This window comes from Ziziphus jujuba, chromosome 6 (assembly GCF_031755915.1).
Source record: "Ziziphus jujuba cultivar Dongzao chromosome 6, ASM3175591v1".
Lineage (NCBI taxonomy): Eukaryota > Viridiplantae > Streptophyta > Magnoliopsida > Rosales > Rhamnaceae > Ziziphus > Ziziphus jujuba.
In genome coordinates this window covers 3299961-3327144 of record NC_083384.1, presented here as the reverse complement: position 1 = coordinate 3327144, position 27184 = coordinate 3299961, and the positions used below count along the sequence as shown (strand labels likewise).

At 32.5% G+C, this 27184-nt stretch overlaps 1 pseudogene; it reads left to right on the top strand.

Moving 5' to 3' along the window:
• Window positions 1–493: 493 nt before the first annotated feature.
• LOC132804244 (large ribosomal subunit protein uL2c-like) lies at window positions 494–25222 on the top strand (annotated as a pseudogene).
• The last annotated feature ends 1962 nt before the right edge of the window (window positions 25223–27184 follow it).

The window sequence follows — 27184 nt, the reverse complement described above, 5'->3', positions numbered from 1 at the left end:
AGTGGTCATAAATACTTTATCACCTTTATTGATGACTACTCTAGGATGTGTTGGATTTATTTTCTCATATAAGTCACAAGTTCCAGAAAAATTTATGGAATTCAATAAGTTGGTTAAAAATCAAAGTAGGTCCCATTTGAAATGCTTGAGGACCGACAATGGTAGTGAATATACTAGCCCAGCTCTTGAATATTTTTGCAAAGAAAATGGAATAATTCATCAATTTACTACACCATACACACCACAACAAAATGGTGTGTGTGAGAGGAAGAATAGGACATTAATGGAGATGGCTAGGTGTATGGTACATGAAAAGAAAATGCCAAAGAAATTTTGGGTCGAGCCTATCTATACTAGTTCCTACATTCAAAATTGATGCTTCACCAAATCCATTGAAGGCAAGAAACCTTATAAGTTGTGGATTGGAGAGAAATTATCTTTAGAGAATGTTCAAGTGTTTGCTAGTATGTGCTTTCTCCATGGTCACTCACACATGAGAAATAAGCTTGACAAAAAGGGTAATGTTGGTGTATTGGTGGGATATAGTGAGGTTACCAAAGGTTTTAGGGTCTATAACATAGAGACCAAAAAGCTTATGGTAACAAGAGGTGTGAAGATTGATGAGAATGGAAAATGGGATTGGAGTAAGGAGAAGCTATTGGTGAATGGGGATGAGCCATGGTTTGAAGAAGAAAATGAAGAAATAAATGTTCAAAACAACAATGATGAAGATGACAAAGATGAAGACACTGAAGAGGATGATGATCTATTCCATGAAATCATTGGAGCCGATTTGAAGGTTGGTAAGGTGTTAGAGGGAAGAGATCTTTGTCCGAGATTTATGAAAGGTGTAATGTTGCACTTGGTGACCCTATATGTGTGCAAGAGGCCTTGATGAAGAAAGAGTTTAAGGAAGTAATGGATATGGAAATGAAGATGACTGAGAAGAATGAGACATGGTCCTTTGTCACTAAATGGAAAAACAATAAAGAAATTGGTGTCAAATGGATCTTTAAAACTAAATTATGCGAATCCGTCCGAACCTGTACAACCGAAAACCGACTAGGGTGCCGATCCGTTATGGATGAAGGTGGGACCAATCCGTAGAGCACAAGCCAAGAAGTTCAAGGATAACCTTGCTATGCTTATTTAGAGGATAAATCATAATCAAGAAGGAATGTTCATGACCAAAGAACCAAGACCTGTTTTGCTGATACAAGCGCTGGAGACTGGTACGGACCCGGGTGACGGTTTTGGTACATTTTTGTAGTTCGGGAAGCATGAAATGGTTCCAATGCTTTATATTTTCAATACATATGCCTAAGAGGTCATGTAATCATGTTAAATCAGCCTCAAATGCAATCAAAAAGGGCTTGTACGGACAGCATCAATAATTTGGCCGAATTTGCTGTATTGCTTGCTGGCTTTACTGTATTAGCCTTTTCTTATTTTTCCAAGCATGGACAACGTGTGGGACTTCATATTCAGCTTATTTGGCATCCTACAAAGCATCTAGAAGCTAATTTTGAGCTCAAAGAGGTCAAAGATTGATCAAAGTCAACTTGATCAAAAAGGCTAGCATTTTTAGTTTCCTAATTTGTTTTTTACTTTTTGTTTTAGGAAAGTACCATTACTTTTTGTCTTTTATTTATTTATTTTCTGGACAAATAACTTTAGGAAGGTTTTTATTTTATTCTTTCAATTGTAAATTAATTAATTCTTAATTTAATATAAAGAAATTAATTAATCAAACTTAGATTAGGAAAGGAAGTATAGTTTCGGCCAACTAGGTTTCTTTATGTGTGGTGGCCGGTTTTCTTTATGTTCTAGGGTTTTTAAGTTGTCTATTCAAAGCCTATTTAAAGGCTTAGTTATCAGTAAGAATACAAAAGTCAAGAGAAATTATTTGTTTCAAGTGCCAAGGTAGAGGACATATAGCCAGCCAATGCCCGAATAGAAGGATAATGGTAATTAGGGTAATGGAGAGGTGGAATCCGAAAGTGAGGTTGAAATCGAACAAGAAGATGAAGGACTTGATGATGAGGCCGAACTGTTAAACACATCAAATGTTGAGCTAAATTTGGTCTCGAGGAGGGTACTTGCTGTTTACAAGGATGAAGAACAAATTCAACAGGAGAACATCTTCCACACTCATTGTGAAATACATGGTAAAATTTGTAGCATGATTGTAGATAGTGGGAGTTGTACTAATGTAATAAGTAACCTTACAGTTGATAAATTGGGCTTAAAAACAATAAAACATCCTGAACCATATAGATTACAATGGCTTAATGATAGTGGTGAGATGAAAGTAAACAAACAAGCCAAAGATAAATTTAATATAGGTAGATATGAGGATGTAGTTTTATGTGATATTGTACCCATGATTGCTGGACATATACTATTAGGTAGGCCATGGCAATTTGATAAAGATCCTACTCATTTTGGTCGAGGAAATAGTATTGTTTTCAGGTTTAAAGGGAAGAAGGTCAAGTTGGAACCATTATCTCCTAAAGACGTTTACAAAGACCAATTACAAAAGCAACAAAGGAGAGAAGCCAAAAAGCTCAAGGAAAAAGCAAGTATGGCACCAACGGCTTCACTATCCTTTTAAGAAGGTAAGAATGATATTTCTGATCAAGGTAAGGTTTCTAAGACTCATATTGAGTGGAAAGATCAAGGAAAAACCAAAAGAGAGGGGAAAGAAAGTGGCAAACCCGAGAGCTTGGAGAAGGAAGGGAAATCCGAAGGTTTGCGCCAATCCAATGGGGAAAAAGAAAAAGAAAGAAAAGAAAGGTCAAGTAGCAACTTTTATTTGAGTTTAGGGGATATTAATAATGTTATTGAGTGTAAGAAACCTTTGCTGGTCATGATTTATAAAGAAAATTATTTAAATGATCAAACTAACTTTGAAGAACTTGAATTGCCAAGTTTAATGATTTCTCCTTTGAAGGAATTTGGAGATGTCTTCCCAAATGAAATTCCAAGTGGACTACCACCTATTTGAGGGATAGAACATCAAATTGACTTTGTTCCAGGGGCTACCATACCAAATAGACCAGCTTATAGGAGCAATCCCAAAGAAACAAAACAGCTGTAAAAACAGGTAAGTGATTTACTTGACAAAGGTTATATTCGTGAGAGTTTAAGTCCATGTGCTGTACCTGTTTATTGGTGCCAAAAAAAGATGGTACATGGAGAATGTGTGTTGATTGTAGGGTTATAAATAACATTACCATCAAATATAGACATCCCATTCCTAGATTAGATGATATGCTTGATGAGTTGCATGGTGCTTGCATGTTTACAAAAATTGATCTTAGTAGTGGTTATCATCAAATTAGGATAAAAGAAGGTGATGAATGGAAAATCGCATTCAAAACTCCTTTTGGATTATCCAATGCACCTAGTAGTCTCATGAGACTTATGAATCATGTAATGCGTCCATTTATTGGTAAATTTGTGGTTGTTTATTTTGATGACATTCTAATATATAGCCGAAATTTGGATGACCATGTGAATCAACTTAGGCAAGTTTTGCAAGTTCTTAGAAAGGAAAGATTGTTTGCTAACATTGAAAAATGTGATTTTTGCAAAGATGAGCATGTATTTCTAGATTTTGTTATAATAGTGTTTGACCTAGGAGAATTGATTAGGTTGCACTTATGTAAGCAAAGATTTTCCAAACAAAGGAAGTCAAAACTCATGCCGAGGGGTGATGGACCTTTTCAAGTTTTGGAGAGGATAAATGGCAATGCCTACAAACTTGATTTACTGGGTGAGTATAATGTTAGTGCTACATTTAATGTTGCTGATTTACCTCCTTTTGCTGCTGGTGATGACTTCGATTTGAGGACAAATCATTTTCAAATGGAGGGGAATGATGCGAATCCGCCCGAACCTATACAACCGACAACCCGCTGGGGTGTCGATCCGTTACGGATGAAGGTGGGACCAATCACTAGAGCACAAGCCAAGAAGTTCAAGGATAACCTTACTGTACTTATTGAAAGGATAAATCATAATCAAGAAGGAATGATCATGACCAAAGAACCAAGACCTGTTTTGCTGATACAAGCACTGGAGACTAGTACGGACCCGGGTGACGATTTTGTTACATTTTTGGAGTCTGGGAAGTATAAAATGGTTCCAATGCTTTATGGGTTCAATACATATGCCTAAGAGGTCATGGAATCAAGTTAAAGCAGCCTCAAATGCAATTAAAAAGGGCTTGTATGGACAGCATCAATAATTTGGCCGAATTTGCTGTATTGCTTGCTAGCTTTACTGTATTGGCCTTTTATTATTTTTACAAGCATGGCAACGTGTGGTACTTCATATTCAGCTTATTTGGCATCCTACAAAGCATCTAGAAGCTGATTTGGAGCTCAAAGAGGTCAAAGATTGATCAAAGTCAACTTGATCAAAAAGGCTAGCATTTTTAGTTTCCTAATTTGTTTTTTACTTTTTATTTTGGGAAACTACCATTACTTTTTGGCTTTTATTTATTTATTTTCTGGACAAATAATTTTAGGAAGGTTTTTATTTTATTCTTTCAATTGTAAATTAATTAATTCATAATTTAATATAAAGGAATGAATTAATCAAACTTAGATTAGGAAAGGAAGTATAGTTTCGGCCAACTAGGTTTCTTTATGTGTGGTGGCTGGTTTTCTTTATGTTCTAGGGTTTTTAAGTTGTCTTTTCAAAGCCTATTTAAAGGCTTAGTTATCAATAAGAATATAACTTTGATTTGATTGAGAAAATACTTGTGAGATTAATTATCTCTTTGTTCTTTGAAAACACCTAAAACACCCTTGGAGAATTGGTTGTTTTAGCTTGACTTATCAATAGGTTTTCCATCCCCTATTGTGGCATCTACATTATACCAAGGTTTCTAACCATAGGTTGGTTAGGGGTTGAGGTCCATTCCATTAGAACTTGAACTTAATTGAGATCCGGGCTAATATAATACGGGTTTAGGAGCAGGTCGTCGTAGGTTCGTATCACTAAATACAATCTAGATTACACCATTTACAAACACAAGGCAAGGTTGGTCGTCAAAAGTTATGCACAACAAGCCGGAGCTGACTATGGGGAGATGTTTGCACCCATAGCAAGGATGGAAACCATTAGACTCATCCTTGCTCTTTCGACTGCCAAGCAATAGAGTGTGTTTCACTTCGATGTGAAATCGACATTCTCGAATGGTGTATTGCAAGAAGAAGTGTATGTGAAGCAATCCGAGTGTTATGTGATTGAGGACATGAAAATAAGGTTTGTGAGCTTCACAAAGCCTTATATGGTCTTAAGCAAGCACCTAGGGCTTGGTATGGAAGGATGGATGGCTACTTACTTTGACATGGCTTCTGGAGGAGCCAAAATGAATCCACTTTATATGTGAGGGTTGAAGGAAGTATGATAGTGGTTTCTTTGTATGTGGATGACTTGTTGGTCATCGGTGAGGACCCAAGGAATGTGGATAAGCTAAGGCATGAACTTGAGAAGGAGTTTGAGATGTCTAGCTTAGGTCTCATGAATTACTTCCTTGGTGTGGAAGTAATGCAATGCCAAAGAGGAATATTTATATCACAAGAAAAGTACATCAAGGATCTTTTGCAGAAATTTAATCTTGAAGAATGCAATCCAATGAGCACTCCAATGATCCAAGGAGAGAAGTACCAAAAGGAGGATGGCACACCAAAGGTAAATCCTAGTCTTTATCGATCCTTAATTGGTAGTTTGCTTTGTGTGTGCTCATCTAGATTGGATATTATGTATGCCGTGTATGTGCTTTCAAGATAGATGTAAGCACCCACCCAAACTCATCTTAAAAGTGCTAAAAGAGCTCTTAGGTATCTTAAGGGCACTAGTAATTATGGAGTTTGATATGAAGCAAAGGATGAGTTGAAGCTTGTTGGCTATTCGGATAGTGATTGGGCAGGCGGCATTGATGATATGAGGAGTACTTTGGGCTACTTGTTTTCACTTGAGAGTGGTCCTTTCTCATGAAATGCAAAGAAGCAAAGCACAACGGCTCAAAGTACCGTGGAAGCCGAATACATTGCTTGCTCATCTTGTGCAAAGCAATGTATTTGGTTAAGGAAGTTGATGGGAGATCTTGGTCATACTCAAGAAAGTCCAACCATCATCAAATGTGACAACACTTCAGCAATTTCAATAGCCAAGAACCAGGTACAACATGGAATAACAAAACATATTCTAGTGAAATATCATTTCATGAGGGAGTTTGGAGATCTTGGAGAAGTCTCTTTGGAGTATGTGAATTTGGGGTAGAACCTTGCAGATGTATTCACAAAGCCACTTGGAAAGACCAAATTTGAGGCATTAAGGACTACCCTTAATGTCTCTAGCAAGATTACCAGGGAAGAGTGTTGAAAATGTAGTAATTTTGCCACCTTGTGCAAACCAAAATCTACCGAGGTTTGCACCCTCTTTCTTTCTTTAAAAGAAATATTTTGTTGAATAACCTAATGCAATATTTATGTGTATGTTTTTTGTTCCTTTTAATATCTTTTTAAATGCCTAAATTTTATTGTATTTAATTTAGGAATTACCTCTTTGTTGGGTATTGATTTTATTTTGTAAAATGGCTATGTTTTGGAAACAGTGTTTCCAGCAACATAGGTCCATTTTTAGGGCTGGCATTCTCGAGCTTTGAGAATACAAATTCTTGTTGTACATAAAACATTTATTTTGGTCAGAATCATTAGCGAAAATAATCAAATGATTTTGGTGATACATTCGAGTATTAAACGTTTCACAATTAGTAAACTATATTTATTGTGATAACCTACATTTTCCAGCAAACCCGATCCATTTAAACCATGATAATGAGCAAATGCATAAATATACTCCCGAAAGATAAATGGGTATAGGAGATCGTGTTGCTAAGATCTATCTAGCTTCAAATATCTTTGAAATTCTTCCATTTGAAATTCCATTTGAACCGAAGATAATGGGTTTATTGGGTTATCAAATGATATATAGTACAATATAGTCAAAATAAGGTATTATAGTACGAAAAAAATAGATACCTCAGAAAAAGGTAAGACCATTGCTAGACTTTCTATCCTCTGTTTTTTCATCTAAGTGGTTTATGTTCAATCTAAGATAACAAGATGGTTAGAAATCTCTTATTTTTTCACTCCAATTGCTCTTTTGATTTAAAAAAAAAAAAAAACCATGGAGAATATCTAATAGGTAGGACTCATAAAAAATGGATAATCCATCATGGAAAAGCCTTTCCCACATCAAGCACTAATATATTTTTAACATCCACTTTGTTCAGGTAATCATTCGGACAATCATTCAAAAATGAAGACCAAAAGCACATTACTCTTTGTTTCCCTATAATTAGGGCCATAGTTGGGCTATGTCCATTTATTCACTCGACCTGACCTAAAATTGATTTTCCAATTTCTTTTTTTCTACCACAACAAGAATTCAAACAATTTAAACAAAGTTTTGGACATATACAGAAGGAATGAAATATTCTCAGAATTCTCCATTGATACAACATGCTACTTCTTCCATTCATTCCTTGCAGGATCAGTCGCTATCTTACAAACTCTACCAGTGGTATGGACGAATCCATTGCTTCATACAAATGTGTAAAAGATGCTAGCTGCACTTAAAAGCCGAGTACTCTACCATTGAGTTAGCAACCTGAATAAAATAATTGGAATGTGTAGATACAATCAGAATCCCAATAAAATAAATAAAGAGGTTGAATTGCACGGCGTAATCACAACATTGAATTTGAAATGGCAAAACAAATTGTATCATACAAAAAAAAACTTCTTGTATTACAAAAAATCCAATGAACCCATTCCTTGAATGAAATTGAATCTATGGCACAAAAAAGAAATAGATCCATTTATCCATGATTGAATTATATTTATTCGATACACTGTCGTCAATATGAGTATTTGAGAAAAGAATACAATGGAGAACTAGAAAAAAATGAAATATTATAAATTTAAATATAAAAAAATAAGGACTTGTGATGGATTAGCACTACATAGATAATCAACATATAGACAAATAAGGGACGCAGATGTAAGAAAAAAGTAATAAAAGAAAAAAAATAAAAAAAAGAAGTAGAAGAAAGCTCGAATTTAGTCAACCAATCAATCGAAGTAAAAGAAAAAATCTTAATCCCCATTTTTATTTGTTCATAGAAATCCAACTAACCCCCATTACCATTAATGGTAATACCCAGAATCAAATGTAGGAATAACAAGTTAAAAGAGAATAGCAGAAAAAAGACTATACAGAGCTCTTTACAAGTGATCTCCACCTTCTTTATTTATAAATTTCTTATATATTTCATTTTGATATATTTCATTAATTTTTCATTAATTGATTGTTGTTTGGTGATTAAGGGTAAGTTCCATAAAAGCCCCCGCTTTCTTTGAGATATCATGAATAGTTCCTCTAGGGTGAGCGCCTTTTTCAAGGAAATATAGAATAGAAGGAACATTTAAATAGGTATGATTCTTTATAAGGGTCATAAAAACCCATTTTCCAAATATCTCTTCCTTCTCTTCTGGATTGAAAATCAATTGTAAGAATTCGATAACTGGCTCATTGGGATAGATGAACAATTCCCCCCAAAAACGTATAAGAAGTTTTCTCCTCGTACGGCTTAAGAAAATTGGAAACTATATCTATGTATAGAATGATAAGGTCAAATATATCCATAAAATCATCAAATCAACTAGACTATGATTTAAATAGTTATTCTTTCCTCCACCAAAAATATTATTCATATTTACAATTTGCACCCTCATAACTCAAGTTGGATAACTCTCAAATAACTCAAGGAAACCTTTAAGTATTTCATTTATTGAGTGGTCCTTAACCCCCGATTGTCTGTCTTTTTTAGAATCTCTTTGATTTTGCACTCTGATTCAATTATTGGGACAATCGAAAATGGTACTTCCTTGTTCCAGGATCCTTTATCTTTGCCTTGAATCATTGGGTTTATACATTACTTCAGTGATTTTGAATCGTTTCAAAATGGCAGCAACATACCCTTTTTTTATGATGTCTTTCTATTAAAGAATCATGATTCTTGTGTAATACACTTTTGATTTGATTGAAAAAGTTTTACCAATTCCAAAAATTTGAGTTTTGAATTTGAAACTTGCTTGAATTGGATCCTTTCGATTTATATATGGAAAATATATTTACAAATATATGTACGAAGTTGTCCCAATTTATTGATTAATACTAACCCTAGATTGTTGCCTCTGAGAAATGAATCAATACTTTTTACTCAAGCTCCATCATGTACGATTTACATCACCCCCCCCCCCCCCCCCAAACAAAAAAAATGAGAGTTCTATTGAAACAGAAGAAACGATGTCGAGTCAAGAGCACTTTTATTCATCTATAATTCCTATATAATAAAAAATGGCGGATGTAAGAATCCACAACGGATCGTGTCCTTTAAGCTGCACGTTGCTTTCTACCAATCATTCTAAACAAAGTTTTACCATAAAATTCCTTTAGTTTGGAACTAGTATGTAATTGATTCAATTATGGAATCATGAATAGTCATTGGTTCGGTCGATACATAGTAATCTATACTTTTTATTTCTATATGAAAATATGAATGGCTAGCTTCTAATGAAGTCTCAGAACAAATTCAATTTAATCCCCAACACCCAATACATATATTTATTTTAACATATATTTTATTTATTTAATATAATAAAATATAAATAAAATATGACTACCACAAATAAAATAAAAAAATTTCTTTTTGAATCTGTACCTTCAAGTAACTTGATAGTGATAGGATAAATTTACCAATTTCACACTTCTTCAAGTACTACGAACTCATAAGAAATCATCAAAAAGATTTAAGTGATTGAAAATTTTCCGGACTCAAGATCATTACTTGAATAACATTTTAAAGCAAGGACTGCATTTTAGCATCCTAAGAGAAATCCATATTTGTATTAACCCATCAATGATTAAAAAACTAGATAGCTAAAAAATCCAATTTTTTTTTTTAGTGAACTAGTGGATAAAGACTGGCATAAGGTAAGGTTGCTGTTTTTTCATACTAATTTCTAAAAGTAGAATCGAAATAACAATAATATGGGACCCCTATACAGATAGACTAAAAAATTGTAACTGAAAGGAATTATAGATATTTTATGCTAAATATTTTAACATTTAGGGATCACAAATGGATCCAATTATATCTGCATGTTATTTGAACACGATTCAATTTATGAAAAATATATGATTCAAAGAAGAATTATTAATAATACTAATAAAATTTTTCCAATCCAATATTATACTCTTAAACAGAAAGGTGTTTTATTTTAAAAGGCAATCTTTTTTATGATAAATAGCACTATATATATATTATAATGCGATTATGGGTTGGGCATGCTCTAAGATGAAAGGATTCGAACCTCCGAATAGTGGGACCAAAACTTGTTGCCTTACCACTTGGCCACGCCCCATTTCTATTCGACCTTAATAAACACTAATATTGGTATTGGTTGTTCATTAACTTCAGTATAAATATCTATAAAATATATAGAATGTTGCTAGAATTTTAATATGTGTTGGTACAAAATTAAATTGAATTTATTGATCATTACATAGAATTCAATTAAGATATTGTATGAAAGTATGATTTATTCTATTCTCTTTTGATTTGAGAATTGAAGGATTTTTGATTGGGGGAGTTCAAATCAAAGAAGGTTTTTAGGGACTATCATATTTAGTTTTATTCATTTTCCCTTCTATCAATAACTCAACTTATTAATAACTCAATCAAAATAATACAATTATCTTCAATAACAAAATATTTGTTATGCTTAATATATTTAGTTTGAACTGGATCTGTCTTAATTCTGCCCTTTATCCAAATGGGTTTTTTGTCCCCAAATTACCAGAGGCCTATGCTTTTTTGAATCCAAACGTAGATGTTATGCCAGTAATAGCAGTGCTATTTTTTCTCTTAGCTTTTGTTTGGCAGGCTCCTGTAAGTTTTCGATGGGATCTTTAATAACATCCTAGCCAAATTCATGATTGATTCGAGGAAACAAAAAAAATTTCTAACATAAAGCTTGATAAGATTAGATAGGTTTTAGAGTACGGACTCTAAATTCCAATGTTGAAATTTTTGTATAGCTGCGAGAAATTTGGATCAACCCATTTCCTTATTATGACCTTTTTTTCCATTGAAAGGCCTTATTGGAGTACTCACATTGTCAAATTGTGGGTATGAAAGAAAATTTTTGGTAATGAAAAACTCCACCTACCCACTTATATTATAAATGTTACAAATGCATTTTTTTAAAATTTCATATTCTATTTCTAAAAAACACTTTATTTCTTGGTGTCAAAATACAAAATAAAAGGAGTAAGGTATGCGGTCTAAAATAAAATAGCGAATCTATTCTATTTTTTCCTAAAAAAGCATTTTGGAGACAATCTTTATCTTCAGATTCATATCTAATGACCTAGGGCGTAATCCTGGATGTGAAGAAAAAGAAAAAAAAAAAAAAACATTTTTCTTCCTTGATTTTAAAATGTTCTTAGCTTAGTAGGATTTTATCCATTCCACACTGAACTTGCAAGAAATTTCAAAGAAAAGGACAAGATATCGATGAAAATGAAAAGAGAGGGACTCGGACCCTCAGTACGAAAAACTCATACAACGGATTAGCAATCCGACGCTTTCGTCCACTCAGCCATCTCTCCCCTAATAGAAAGGAGGTAATTACTATGTTACATCACAAAAATAAGGCTTGAAAAAAGCCCTTTTTTTTCTTTTTTTTAATATATTTTTTATTATTTTATTATATATAATATGTGTATATATACAATAGTTTATATAATAAAATAATAAAAAAATAATAATATAGAATCAAATTCCATTTAGACTATTTAATTTAGACCATTTAGATAAAATAAAAGCATTTATATTATATAATTAAATTATATAAAATGTATATAAAACATATGCATATATGTTATATATAATTCTATATTATATAATTAGATTATATAAAATGTATATAAAACGTATGCATATATGTTATATATAATTCTATAATCATATAACATATATGTATAAAGAAAAGACTTGAAAGAGATATCAACAATCCAATCTTCACAATCTATAATAGTCCAATATATAAATCCAATATAAATGAAATAAACATAAAATAGTCTAATATAAATCAAATCTAAAAATGGAATCTATATTTGTTAATATGTTTAACATAGATTTTTTAGATTTTTTGAATAGATTTATATAATTAATAGATGTTTAATAGATATATTCTGTATTTTATATAATATATAAATAGAAAAACTAATATATAAATAGAAAAAAGAAATAGAAAAAAGAAAAAATAGGAATAATGAGAAAAAAAATATTTATTATTAATAATAAATTTAAAAAACCTCTTTGAGTTCATCCAAAAGGGCCCTTTATTTCCATGGCTTGGCCTGGTCGGTACCTAGCTGGGCCGGACCTCTTTTTTTTTTTTGTTTGCTGATATTTTACTGAAATAATAAATAAATAAAAATATGTATATTATAAAAAATGAAACTATGGATTCGTGCGCAATGCATTTTTTTCTGATCCTATCTTTTGATTAGGCCCGAATTTCGTGTTTGACAAAATGTTCACTAATATGCAATAATTGGATAGGAGCGGGTATATTTTAGTGATAAAAGTACGATTCGTTCTATGAACTCTCGAATAGTTAAGGAGTATGTCGGTTTGATTAATATTCCATTTTGAGCAAAAACTTTGTTTCTTAAAAGGATTAAATCCTTTACCTTTCAATGAAAAAATCGAGGAAGAATATAAATTCTCATGATTTGTATCCAAGAGTCAATTAGCAATTGAAAAATTGGATTATGAAATTACGAAACATAATTTTTTTTTTTAATTGGATCAATCAATATTTCCAATTGAATGAGTATGAGTAAAGGATCCATGGATAAAGATAGATAGGGTATTTCTAATCATAACTAAATCTTCAATTTGTCTATTTTGTATAGGGAAAATTGAAACAAAATAGCTAACTAAACAATAACGTTGGTTTACTAGAGACATCAAAAAATTGTTTTAGCTCGATGGAAACAAAATCCTTTTCCCAAGGATTCTTTCAAATAGAAGTAGAGAACAAAGTAACTAGAAAGATTATTATAAGGCTAATCTAGAAAGCGGGCCATTCTGAATGCATTCATACCAAAAAGCGGACATAGATGTTAAGGGTCAATTTTTTTTTTAATTTCAATTGATATCTGGAAATTTATTTATCTTCCATAAAGGAGCCTAATGAAACCAAAGTTTCATGTTCAATTTTGAATTAGAGACATTAACAATGATGAATCAATGTTGATTATAACCCTTAGCCTTCAAAGCTAACAATGCGGGTTTGATTCTGGCTACCTGCATGTGCTTACTTTCTCTACTCTCTATTCAATGTTTTTCAATATTTCTTTTTTATAGTCGAAACCTATAAATCTATATGTCTAATAGATATTTATATCTAATATGTATTTATATATTTTGATATGCATTAAAATATCAAATTTCTAATAAATATGTTTTATAGAAATATAAACAAAATGAATATAATTAATGTAGTGCGTAGTTGAATAGGTAATTCCCATAATTCTTTCACATATTCGTTTCGTCCGAATAATAAATGTGAAAAGAAAATAAATATAAAAAAATTGGAATGCAAAGTGTCCATTGTCTAATGGACAGGACAGAGGTCTTCTAAATCTTTGGTATAGGTTCAAATCCTATGAAACGCAATTTACTTCCATATATTTTTAGATTTCCATGCCAAGAAAGATCTTTTGAATAATTTGAATAAGAGGCGCTCTAATACACTTAGTACTTGTAATATAACTATAATCTAGTATATATATTATTTCCATATATTTAATATATATTGAATATTTAATGTATGTTAATATGTGTATATAATTATTATGTATTTAATATTAATATTATATTTAATATAGAAATGTAATATATTATTATTTCTATATTAGTATAGAAAATACTTATTACAAAAAAAATCTTTTATATTTTATAAATTTTTTATATTTTATTTTAACGTAATTTAAATACTTATACAATAGAAAAAGTATATAATTTATTTATTATTATTAAAATCAGTATTAAATTTTAAAATTAGTATTAAATTAAGATTTACTTAATATTGAATTACGATTGATAAAAATTAAAAATGATCAATTTATTTTCTTTATACTTGTTCTTGAAGTAGAAAATGTTCCAGCTGTTTCTGAATAGCATCTTTCAAAAAGGCTTTTGCCTCCTCGGTAAATGTCTTGGTAAAAGCTATGATTTCTTGGAACCAAGTTTTATTCATTTTTAAGTAAGTACGTAACTCAACGAGAAATTTCCTTACCGGCCCAATTTCTAATGAATCAAGAAAAGCATTGGTTCTAGTATAAATAGTCATTATCTATTCTTCCACCACAAGAGGGGCTGATTGAGATTGTTTGAGCAACTCATGTAATCGTTGACCTCTTGCCAATTGATTCTGAGTAGCTTTAATGAGTTAAGAAGCGAATTACGCAAAGGCTTCTAATTTTACGAATTGCACCAATTCCAATTTTGATTTTCTAGCTACTTGTTTCATGGCTTTAATTTGAGTTGCGGACCTTACTCTGGATACAAAAATACCCACATTAGTAGCAGGTATGATTCCGACATTGAATACATCGGCAGATAGAATATTTGTCCATCTATAATGGAAATTACATTAGTAGGAATATAAGTCGAAACATCTCCCGATCGAGTCTCAACTATTGGTAAAGCAGTCATTCTTCCTTCACCTAAAAGAGAACTTAATTTAGCAGCTCTTTCCAAAAGGTATGAATGAAATAAAAAACATCTCTCGAATAAGCTTGTCGGCCCGGTGGTCTGTGATGTGATTCCGCCCGAGCCCGCACAACCGACAACCCGCTGGGGTGCTGACTCGATACAGATGAAGTTTAAGGATGTTATTGCTGCTTTTATCTAGGGAATAATGCATACTCAAATGGGCTTGTCCATATCCGAAGAGCCAAGACCTATCCTAACCATACAAATGGTGGAAGCCGATACGGACCCGGGTAGCAGTTTTAGTGAAAATATGGACAACGGATAGCATGAAATGGTTCCAACTCTTTATGGAATCAATACATATGTCTAATAGGATATGGAATCAATTCAAGGCAGCTTCAAAGGCATTCAAAAAGGGGCTGTACGGACAGCTTCAAATTTGGCCTGTTTTTTACTGTATTTTGTGCTTGCTTTACTGTATTTTGTTGAGTTGGTTTTTTCTTCCTTGTCCAAGCATGGGAAACGTGTGGGACAGCATATTAAGCATATTTGGCATCCTAAAAAGCATATTGAAGCTGATTTGGAGCTCAATTTGGTCAAAGATTGGTCAAAGTCAACTTAGTCAAAAAGCTAGTGTTATAGTTTCCTAATTTGATTCTGCTTTTTGTTTTAGGAAATTACCATTACTTTTTAGTTTTTATTTATTTATTTTCTGGAACAATAAGTTTAGGAAAGTTATTATTTTATTATTTTCATTGTAAATTAATTAATTCTTAATTCAAAATAAAGGAATTAATTAATCCAAATTAGATTAGGAAAGGAGTGAGAATTTCGGCCACCATAGGAAACTACTTTGTATGGCCGATTTTCCCTTTGTTTTTGTTGGTTTTATTTCGTGGCTTTATAGCCTATGTAAAGGCCTATTTCTCAATAATAAGGAAGCTTGAATTTGATACAAAAAATTATTTGTGAGATTGAATTCTCTTTGTTCTTTGGAACACCTAAGACACCATTAGTGAATGAGTGTTTTAGTTTGACTTATCAATAGGGCTTCCATCACCTACTGTGGCGTCTTCATTATATACCAAGGTTTTCTAATCACAGGTTGGTTAGGGGTCAAGGTGACCATTAGAACTTGAACATAATTAAATCCGGGCTAATATAATACGGGTTTAGGAGCAGGTCATGCTAGGTTCGTATCATTAGATGTCCGATGTACGGGTGTCTAATGTAAAATGTCCGATGTATCAGCCTCCACCACTTGGATGCTTAAAACATGTCTTTTATCTTCAGGTATGGACAAGCCCTTTTGAGAATGAATTACTTCTTGGATAAAGGCAGCAATGTTGTCCTTAAACCTCTTAGCTTGAGCCCTAGTGTCGGTTGTGCGAGCTCGGGTGGATTCGTATCATTCCCCTCCTCTTGAAAAGGATTTTCCCTCAAATCAAAGTCATCACCTGCACCAAAAGGAGACAAATCAGCAACATTGGATGTAGCACCAATATTACACCACCTGGCAAATCAAGTTTGTAAGCATTGTGATTTATTCGCTCCAAAACTTGGAAAGGTTCATCTTCTCTTGGCACCAATTTTGATTTCTGCTATTCTGGAAACCTTTCCTTTCTTAGGTGCAACCAAACACAACTTGTTTTCAACCATGATTAGCATTTCTTGCATATTTCTTGGTCCTCCTCTCAATATTTGCCTTAGTTTTTTCATGAATCTGCTTAACAATGGAGACAAAGTTCTATTCCCTACTTTGGTTTGTCCATCAGTTTGTAGATGACAAGTAGTTGAAAATAAAAGCTTAGTACCTAACTTAGCCCACAAAATTTTCCAACAGTAACTTAAGAATTTAGCATCCCTATCCGAAACAATAGTCCTAGGCATTCCATGTAACCTCACAATTTTTTTGAAAAATAAATTAGCTACATTAGATGCATCATCAGTTTTATTACATGCAATAAAATGTGTCATCTTAGAAAATCTATTTACAATAACAAAAATTGAATCCTTACCTATCCTTGACCTAGGTAAACCAAGAATAAAATCCATAGACAAATCTACCCAAGGATGTGAAGGAATCAGCAAAGGTTGGTACAATCTGTGCGGCTTCAATGTGGACTTAGTCTTTCACCATTTCAAGCACCTTTCACATATTTTCTCAACATCTCTCTTCATGTCGGCCAATAAAAATGTTCTTGCAACAAGGATAAAGTTTTAAAAACACCAAAATGTCCCATTAAACCACCCCCATGACCTTCCCTAACTAATAACTCCATAATGCTACATAGGCATAAAAAGTTTGTTTTCCTTAAACAAATATCCCTTAAATATGTAATATTTATTAAATCCATGTTTGTAACAGGTTCTAAATATTTCTCCAAAGTCACTTTCATGCTCATAAAGTTCTTTTAATTGTTCAAAATCCAGCAATCTAGCATCTAAGGTAGAAAAGAGAACATACCTTCGGGATAATGCATCGACAACCACATTTTCCTTACCTTTCTTGTAGCAGATCACATATGGAAAAGTTTCAATAAATTCAGTCCACTTGGCATACCTTCAGTTGAGCGTTCCTTGGCCTTTAATGTGCTTCAAAGATACATGATCCATGTGAATCATGAATTCTATTGGCATGAGATAATGCTGCCATGTTTCTAAAGTCTTCACCAAATCATACATCTCCTTGTCTTATGTCGGGTAGTTTAATGTAGCTCCATTTAATTTCACACTAAAATGGGCTATCGGCCTTCCTTCTTGCATTAATACAACTCCAATACCTACACCTGAAGCATCACATTCAATTTCAAAAGTCTTAGAAAAATTTGGCAAAACTAATAAAGGTGCATTACATAATTTTTGTTTCAACAAATTAAAAGATTTTTCTTGTACTTCCCCCCATTTAAAGCCAACATTCTTCTTTACAACTTCATTCAAAAGTGCTGGGATTGTGCTAAAGTCCTTGACAAATCTCTGATAAAAACTTGCCAAACCATGAAAGCTCCTCACTTAGGTGATAGATGTTGGTGTTGGCCACTCCTTGATTGTTTGAACTTTAGATTGGTCAACTTTAATTCCTGCAGCATTTACTACAAATCCTAGGAAAACAAGCTCATCTTTGCAAAAGTCATACTTTTTCATGTTAGCAAACAACCTTTCTCTCCTAGGAACATTTAAAACTTGCCTAAGATGGTCTACATGTTCATCTAAGTTTCGGCTATACACTAAAATGTCATCAAAGTACACAACTACAAATTTGCCGATAAATGGACGCATAACGTGATTCACAAGCCTCATAAAAGTACTAGGTGCATTAGTTAAACCAAAAGGCATGACTAACCATTCATACAGCCCATCTTTAGTTTTAAATACAGTTTTCCATTCATCACCTTCTTTCATCCTAATTTGATGGTATCCACTCCTAAGATCAATTTTAGTGAACATGCACGCACCATGCAATTCATCAAGTATATCATCTAATCTAGGAATTGGATGTCTATATTTGATGGTGATATTATTTATAACCCTACAATCAATGCACATTCTCCAAGAACCATCTTTTTTAGGTACTAATAAAACAGGAACAGCACATGGACTTATACTCTGACGGATATAGCCTTTGTCAAGTAACTCACTTACCTGTTTTTGTAGCTCATTTGTTTCTATATGCAGGTCTATATAAAATAATTCTCACGAACAAAGAGAATTCATTCTCAAAATAATTTTCTATATAAAATTCAAGCTTGATTTCTCATTGAAAATAAGCCTTTAAATAGGCTTTGAATGAACAAAATAAAACCCTAAAAGGATTAGGAAATTTCGGCCAACATAGAATCCAATTACGAAATTGCCTAATTTCACATCCTTTCCTAATGTAATCTGGATTAATTAATTCCCTTATTTTGAAGTAGCAATTAATTAATTTGCAATGAAAATAATAAAATAATAACTTTCTTAACTTATTTTTCCAGCAAATAAATAAATAAAAACCCAAAAAGTCAAACGCAAATTCGAAAATGAGTTGACTAGTTTGACAAGTGAGATGACTTATGTCTGATGTCTGAGCTAACTTATGTCTATCTGATGTCCGAGCTAACTTATGTCTGATGTTCGAAGTTTGAAATCTTAGGTTAGATGTCCGATGTATGGGTGTCCGATATAAAATGTCTGATGTATGGGTGTCCGATGTACCAGCCTCCACCACTTGGATGATTAAAATATGTCTTTTATTTTCAGGTATGGACAAGCCCTTTTGAGAATGAATTACTTCCTGGATAAAGGCAGTAAGGTTGCCCTTAAACCTCTTAGCTTGAGCCCTAGTGATTGGCATAGTCTTCATCCATATCAGGTCAGTACCCCAGCGAGTTGTCGATTGTGCGAGCTCGGGCGGATTCGCATCCCACTCCCTTTCCAAAATAAGTCAATACACCAAAGACTACACTTAGATTTTTTGGATTTGTTGCTAAAATATCGGTATTAAACCCAAAACTCCCAGCGAATGGCCAATAACCCAAGAAAAGGATAGAATCGGTTACTTTTTTCATATGATCTCCACTTTCTTATTCTTATAGATAGACTAATTATCTATATTTTTTTATCCTATAATTTTTCTAAATTAAATAGTAATAAGGTAAAAGTTTAAACAAAGGGATTCGCAAATAAAAATGCTAATGCAACAACCAGCCCATAAATTGTTAAAGATTCCATAAAAGCCAAGCTAAGCAATAAAGTACCTCGTATTTTTTGCTCTGCTTCTGGCTGTCTAGCGATCCCCTGCACAGCTTGGCCCACGGCAGTACCTTGCCCAACCCTAGGTCCAATAGAAGCAAGCCCAACAGCCAATCCAGCAACAATAACAGAAGTGGCAGAAATCAATGGATTATGGTGGATTATGGCTTACTTATTCTATCACTAAGATTTATCCATTCAAAGTCACTAAAAACCATGAATTGGAATAATAATATTCTTGAAGCAATAGAACTGCTTCAATATTTTCCTATACATGTAATTTTTAATTTGTATGACTTTTGTTCGGCCAGTTCTTTCTTTTATATTTTTTTTTTCAGCACCATTCTTTGAATTCTTTGCTCTTTTTTGTGATTTAAATTCATTCAATATTCAAAAAATATTACAGTCAAAATGGAAGTACTTATATTGGAATCCTTATCTAAATAGTGGAATCCTTATCGAAATTCATAACATAATAGTAGGGCAAATTAAATATATCTTTAATTCATATACCTAGTTAATATTGAATATCACATATACATGTCTTTCCCCCATAACATAAACCAACTATTCGTATCTTAGATTCAGTCAGATTCTAGCATCACTCTTTGAAACATACATAAGAATTGTCTTATAACAATTAGATTACATACATCTAGTTCGACCCCCAATACTCCTCTAATCAACCCCATTTTATTTATCATTATCCCCCATGAGTACAATCAATTTAACTGAAAAATTCGTTAGTCATAATCATTGCATAGAAATATTAGGATTGAGTTTATCGAAGTTCATGTGATTTATTATTTATTAATTTTTTTGGGTCAATCGGTGAATTGAATGAACAAAACAATATCAATAGAAAGGGAGTATTCATTGTCGAGTGGTATAAATCGACCAGAAAAGAATTTGAGGAAAAAGATCTTTTAGATCTCTTTCCTTTTTTTTTTTTTTTTTTTTACAATTCCTTAACTTAATATTGTAACATTCTTTTTACTATTACTCTAGATCGTATATACTTTGTTCTTATTTCGATCTTATTTGTATATTTTTCTTCCTTAAGTTAAGTGGATTACTTTGAGACATATAGACATGCCTTCGGGCTAAGCTAAAAATAGACTATGTCGAAAACTAATCAATGATGACCTTCCATGGATTCGCCTATATAAGCTGCAACTAAGGTTGCAAAAATAAGAGCTTGAATGCCATTTGTAAATAATCCAAGGAACATGACAGGTACAGGAGCCACTAAAGGCACTAAAGAAACAAGAACAACAACTATTAATTCATCGACTAATATATTTTCGAAAAGTCGAAAATTAAGCGATAAGGATTTTGTGAAATCTTCTAAGATGTTAATGGCCAAAAGGATTAGGGTTGGTTGACTGTATTTAGCGAAATAACCTAATCCCTCTTTTGAAAGGCCCCCATAGAAATATGCTATTGACGTGAGTAAAGCTAAAGCAAAAATAGTGTTTATATCATTTGTGGCCACGGCTAACTCCCCATGAGGTAACTGTATGATTTTCCAGGATAAAAAAGCCCTTGACAAATTCGAAAACAAAAAGAAATAAAAACATAGTTCCAATAAATAGAACCCGGGGACCATATTCTTCTCCAATCCGCGTTTTGCTCACATCTTGAATGAATTCAAGGACGTATTAAAAGAAATTCTGACTATCAATTGGAATGGTTTGTGGATTATGAACAGCTATAATGGTTGAACCTAATAAGATAGCAAGTACGACCCAAGAAGTAGTAAGTACAAGAAGTTATAGATGTCTCCTACCAAGAATAGATTTGCTTCCTCTCATATCCCTAATAAATCCTTCAATCCTTCCTTTATCAGCTCATTAAATCCAGTTGACTCTTTGTCATACGTAACAAAGAACTAACCCATCTTTCACCTACGTTTCATAGAATGAGCAACTTAGGGAAAAATGAAGAAACAGAGAAAAGAAAAAGCACAGAGAGAAAATGGGAGAGGAAACACACCTGAGATGGAGCTTGAGAGAGATGCCAATCGAAGCAGTCAGAAGCAACGAATGGTCAGAGAGGTGAGGCAATCCAAAAGGGGCAGCACAACTCTTGGAGAGAGTTTTAGAAAGGAAATAGGGCCGGTGCAATTTTATCAACTAAAGGGTTTTATGGGGATCATCCATCCAAAAATGGTTATATCGGGATTGTAACCAAAAATACAAAAAATAAATAAATTGATCTATGGGTCTATACGGAGCGTTATCAAACCATCCACTGGTTTTAGCTTTTCACCTAAAAAGGATATATTTGCAATTTGGTTGTAAACATTTAATTTTTTATTCTTTTTAGAAATGTCAATTTTGATATTTTGTATGATAAATGCTTCAATATAAAATAATCATATAATAATGTTATTAGTTATGTATAAAGTATCAATTGTTAACTAAAATTATATGTGTGGATAGTGGTTAATATAACTACTTCACACAAATTTAATCAAGTATACAATTATTAAGAAACATCTATTTAAACAAGGTGGTTGAGTATACCATGATTCACACTTTGATTTTAATTTTTTTTTCTTATCATTTTACCCTAAACTCTATTGCCTACTATCACTAGTGCATAATGAATTTCATCCAAAAATATTGGAAAAATTGTCAAGTAAGTACAAACTAGAAGGGAGCAAAATGCAGCTTCATATAGGTTAGGGACTATATATGTAATCAAATCTAAAATAATTATAAAATCTGTTTTTTTTTTTTAAGTAAATATTTCTTTACAAAATGCAGCTTCATTGTGGATTATTTTATTAATATTATTATTAACACCATTTGTATCTATTTAATAGCCACTGACATGGTAGCTCAAACCATTAAATTACCAATTTCATGTTTCTTTTTATTACATTTAGTCAAGGTTCTCACTTCCCGCCAAAATGGAAAAGCATGTGGATGGTTTCCCGCACTTGCATTTACTCACCAAACATAGTTGGTCGCTGACGGCATTAAACTAAACCTATTATAAACTTTTTTTTTTATATTTTATTATTTTAAATTCTATTTAGTGACCAATATTTTCATCACAAATATAACATTTAACCACCCAAAATAATTTGGTCGTGGAATGCCTTATGCTAACATTATTTGCTATTTTTCCTTAAAAAAAAAAAATTAACTTATATTATTAGTGATTAATATATTGGTCCTTTATAAATACTTTTAGTGACCAACAGTGGTTGGTCGTTGAAACTTCATGTTCCTGCCAAAAAAAAAAGGTGGGAAAGCTTCCCACCCTGCCTTTTTAACTACCAAATAGTTTTTGGTCAGCGAAAATTTATATTTGTGACCAAATTTCTGGTCACCATAGCAGGTCAACCAAAATTCTACACGTTTCTCTTACTATCGTTTCTGCGACTAAATATCGGTCGTTGTTTTATTCATTCAGTGACCATTACTTTTTCGTCACTGACAGCATAGTCGCTAATTCCTTTTTTTTTTTAGTGACTCCAAATTTAGGAGTCCAAGAGTTTTATAAAACATTTTTTATGGAAAAAAATGTGAATCAAAGATCCCACTGAATTGAATTGGGTCCATGAATATAAGAAATAGTGAAAATTCTTGATCTCTCTCAATATCTCTTTTAATTCGAAAATCCAATATTTAAATTGATGTCTTTTCATTGAGTCCTCCTAAATTTCATTTATTTATCCTAAATATTTCATTTGAATTTGAATTTGGTTATTCACCATGTATGAGGATCCTCGCTAAGCATCCATGGTTGAATGGTTAAAGCACCCAACTTATAATTGGCAAATTCATAGGTTCAATTCCTACTAGATGCACGTCAATGGGACCCTCCAATAAAATAAGTCTATTGGAATTGGCTTTGTATCAATGGAATCTCATCATCCCTACGTAATGAATTGGTGTGGTATATTCATATCATAACATATGAACAGTAAGAACTAGCATTCTTATTGAGACTAGAACTAATAGGGAAGAAAATAGATTTATGGATGGAATCAAATAAGTAGTATTTACAGACAAAAGTATTTGGTCATTGTTGAAAAATCAATATACTTCTAATGTCGAATCAGGATCAACTAGGACAAAAATAAAGCATTGGGTCGAACTATTTTTTGGTGTCAAGGTAGTAGCTATGAATAGTTATCTACTCCCAGGAAAGGGTAGAATAATGGGACCTATTATGGGACATACAATGCATTACAGACGTATGATCATTATGCCTCAACAGGGTTATTGTATTCCACCTGTTAGAAAGAAAAGAACTTCAATCAAAATACTTAATAGCATCACGATACATTTATACAAAACTTTTACCCTGAACACATGCAAAGGAACCGTAGACAGTCAGGTGAAATTCAATCCACGAAATAATTTGATCTATGGGCAGCATCGTTGTGGTAAAGGTCGTAATGCTAGAGGAATCATTACCGCAGTGCATAGAGGGGGAGGTCATAACCGTCTATACTGTAAAATCAATCTTGCACAGAATGAAAAAGAATATATGATAGAATCGTAACTCTAGAATATGATCCTAATCGAAATGCATACATTTGTCTCATACACTATGGGGATGGTGAGAAAAAATATATTTTACATCCTAGAGGGGATATAATTGGAGATACCATTGTTTCTGGTACAGAAGTTCCTATAAAAATGGAAAATGCCCTACCTTTGAGTGCGGTTTGAACTATCGAATTACGTAATTGGAAGTAACCATTTAGGTTTATGATGAAACCTAGAAATCGATCATTGATCCAACTTGAATACCTCTATAAGATAGACCTCAATAAAAAAACTAAAGAGTAACGGCATCAGGTGATTGAGTTCAGTAGTTCCTCATATAAAATTATTGACTTTAGAGATATAGTAATATGGAGAAGACAAAATTGTTTCAAGCACCGACGGAACCAAAAGCGCCCTTTGTTTCAAAGAGATGAGGATGGGTTATTCACATTTCAATTGATGGTCAGAGGCAAATTGAAAGCTAAGGAGTGATAATTCTAAGGATTCCCAGGGGTAAAAATAGATATGTCTCCTACGTTACCCGTAATATGTGGAAGTATCAATGTAATTTCATAGAGTCATTCGGTCTGAATGCTACATGAAGAACATAAGCCCGATGAAGAAACAGGAAGACCTAGGATGTAGAAGATCATAACATGAGTGATTCAACAGATTTTGATTCCTATATATCCACTCATGTGGTACTTCATTATATGATATATATAAGAATTATACGATATATATATAAGATCCATTTGTATAGATATCATCATCCACATCCAGAAAGCCGTATGCTTTGGAAGAAGTTTGTACAATTTAGGAAGGAGTTTTGATTGATCAAAAAGAAGAATCTACTTCAACCGATATGCCCTTAGCTACAGCCATACATAACATAGATATCACACTTGGAAAGGGTGGACAATTAGCTAGAGCAGAAGGTGCTATAGCGAAACTGATTGCAAAAGAGGGGAAATCAACTACATTAAAATTACTTTATGGGGAGGTCTGTTTGATATCCAAAAACTGCTCAGTAACAGTCAAACAAGTGGGGAATGTTGGGGTGAACCATAAAATAGTTAATACCTATAGTATATTTAGTTAATATATATAGCATATATAGTTAATTATTTTAATATTTTTAATATATTTTTTGCTTTTAATTTAAATATATATATGGGCAAATGATGGGAATTGAACCGACGCACGGTGGATTCACAATCCACTACCTTGATCAACTTGGCTACATTTGCCCCTATTACAAATTACAAACTTACAAATTATAAACAAATAGGTCAATTTACACCATTTATCATTTTTTTTTTGTTCTTCAAACTAAAAGAAGAAAAAATGGAATTGAAACCTTTAAATTTAAATGTAAAATAAAAAATTGCAAAAAGGATATTGAAAATAAAAATTTCTACATAAAAACAGTATGGGTATGTTAAAGTAAAGATAAAGTAAACAAAAAAATTTAAGTAAAAAAAAACCTCCTAAAGGAGCAATACCAAACTTCAAAAACTCCTAAAGGAGCAATACCAAACTTCTTGCTAGAACAAGAAATTGATTATTGCTCCTTTATGTTCAATAATTCAATATACACTAATACCAAAGTCTTATCCATTTATAGACGGAGCTTCGACCGCAGCTAGATCTAGAGGGAAGTTATGAGTGTTACGTTCATGCATAACTTCCATACCCAAGTTAGCACGGTTGATAATATCAGCCCATGTATTAATTACACAACCTTGACTATCAACTATAGATTAGTTGAAATTGAAACCATTTAAGTTAAAGCCATAGTGCTAATACCTAAAATAGTGAACCAAATACCTGCTACAGGCGGATGGAGTAGATAATTTACTTCATATAGTTAGAAAATAAAGAAAAGGTAAAAATCGCTTCCCAAACCATTCTTGCATTTTTCATTGCACATGGCATTCCTTATGTATACATCTAAAATCCAGCTCCTTCCCTAGACAAGCCTCTAAGAAAGTTGAATATTCAGTTGATTAACCCTTACTCTTACTACATGAAAATTTCATAATAGATGACTAAATAAATTTTTTGTTATCTTTTCAGCATTTATGGATAATTTCCATTTCCATGGTTGAATAGCTAATCATTCATGATTGACCAAATCATTGATGCAAACAATATCCAAATACCAAATTCACCCTTTATATAACCTTCAAAAAGTCGAATAAATTATTGGAAAAATCAAAGAAAGAACCCCTTCTTGCTGCATAAAGGACTCTTCCAATAATTCCAAACCTAGTCTTCATACAGTACTTTTGTGTTTACGAGCCAAAGTTTTAAGACAAAAAAGTCAAAGTATATATTTTATTCGATACAAACCTTTTTTAGGATCCACTGAAATAATGAGAAAGATCTCTACATATATGGGGAAATCGGTCGATAATCTCAAAATCTGACGAATCGGCCTAGGTCCACTTACTAAAAGGATGTCTTAGTGTGTTACAAATTTTCATTTTAGCCAATGATCGGATCATTGGGCTAATTAGAACTAATTTATCAAGCTTCTTTATAGCATTATGCATTATAAATGAATTTTCCAGCATTTGACTCCGTACCACTGAAAGATGATAGCGTAAAAAGTCGAAAGAATGGTTAGCTAATTGGTTTATATAGCTCATTCCTGATTGGGCCCACATGTAAAAATGACATGGCCATAAAAGGACAAGAAAATATTTCCATTTATTCATTACAAGAGGTGTATCTTTTGAAACCAAAATTGATTTTCCTTGATATCTAACATAATGCATGAAAGGCTCCATGAAGAACCATAGGACCACCGGAAAATCATTAGAAAAGACTTCTCGTGGAGGATGTTTTATTTTTCCATAGAAATAAATTCGCTAAAAAAATACCCCAAAAAATGTTAATTGTAAATGAGAAGATCAATTACAGAGAAAAATTAAGATGGATTCATATTCATAAACAGCAGAATTATATAGAAACAAGAAAAATCTTGAATTACTTTTCAAAAAAAAAAAAAAATAGTTTTTTTTTTTTGGAGTAATAAAACTATTCCAATTATAATACT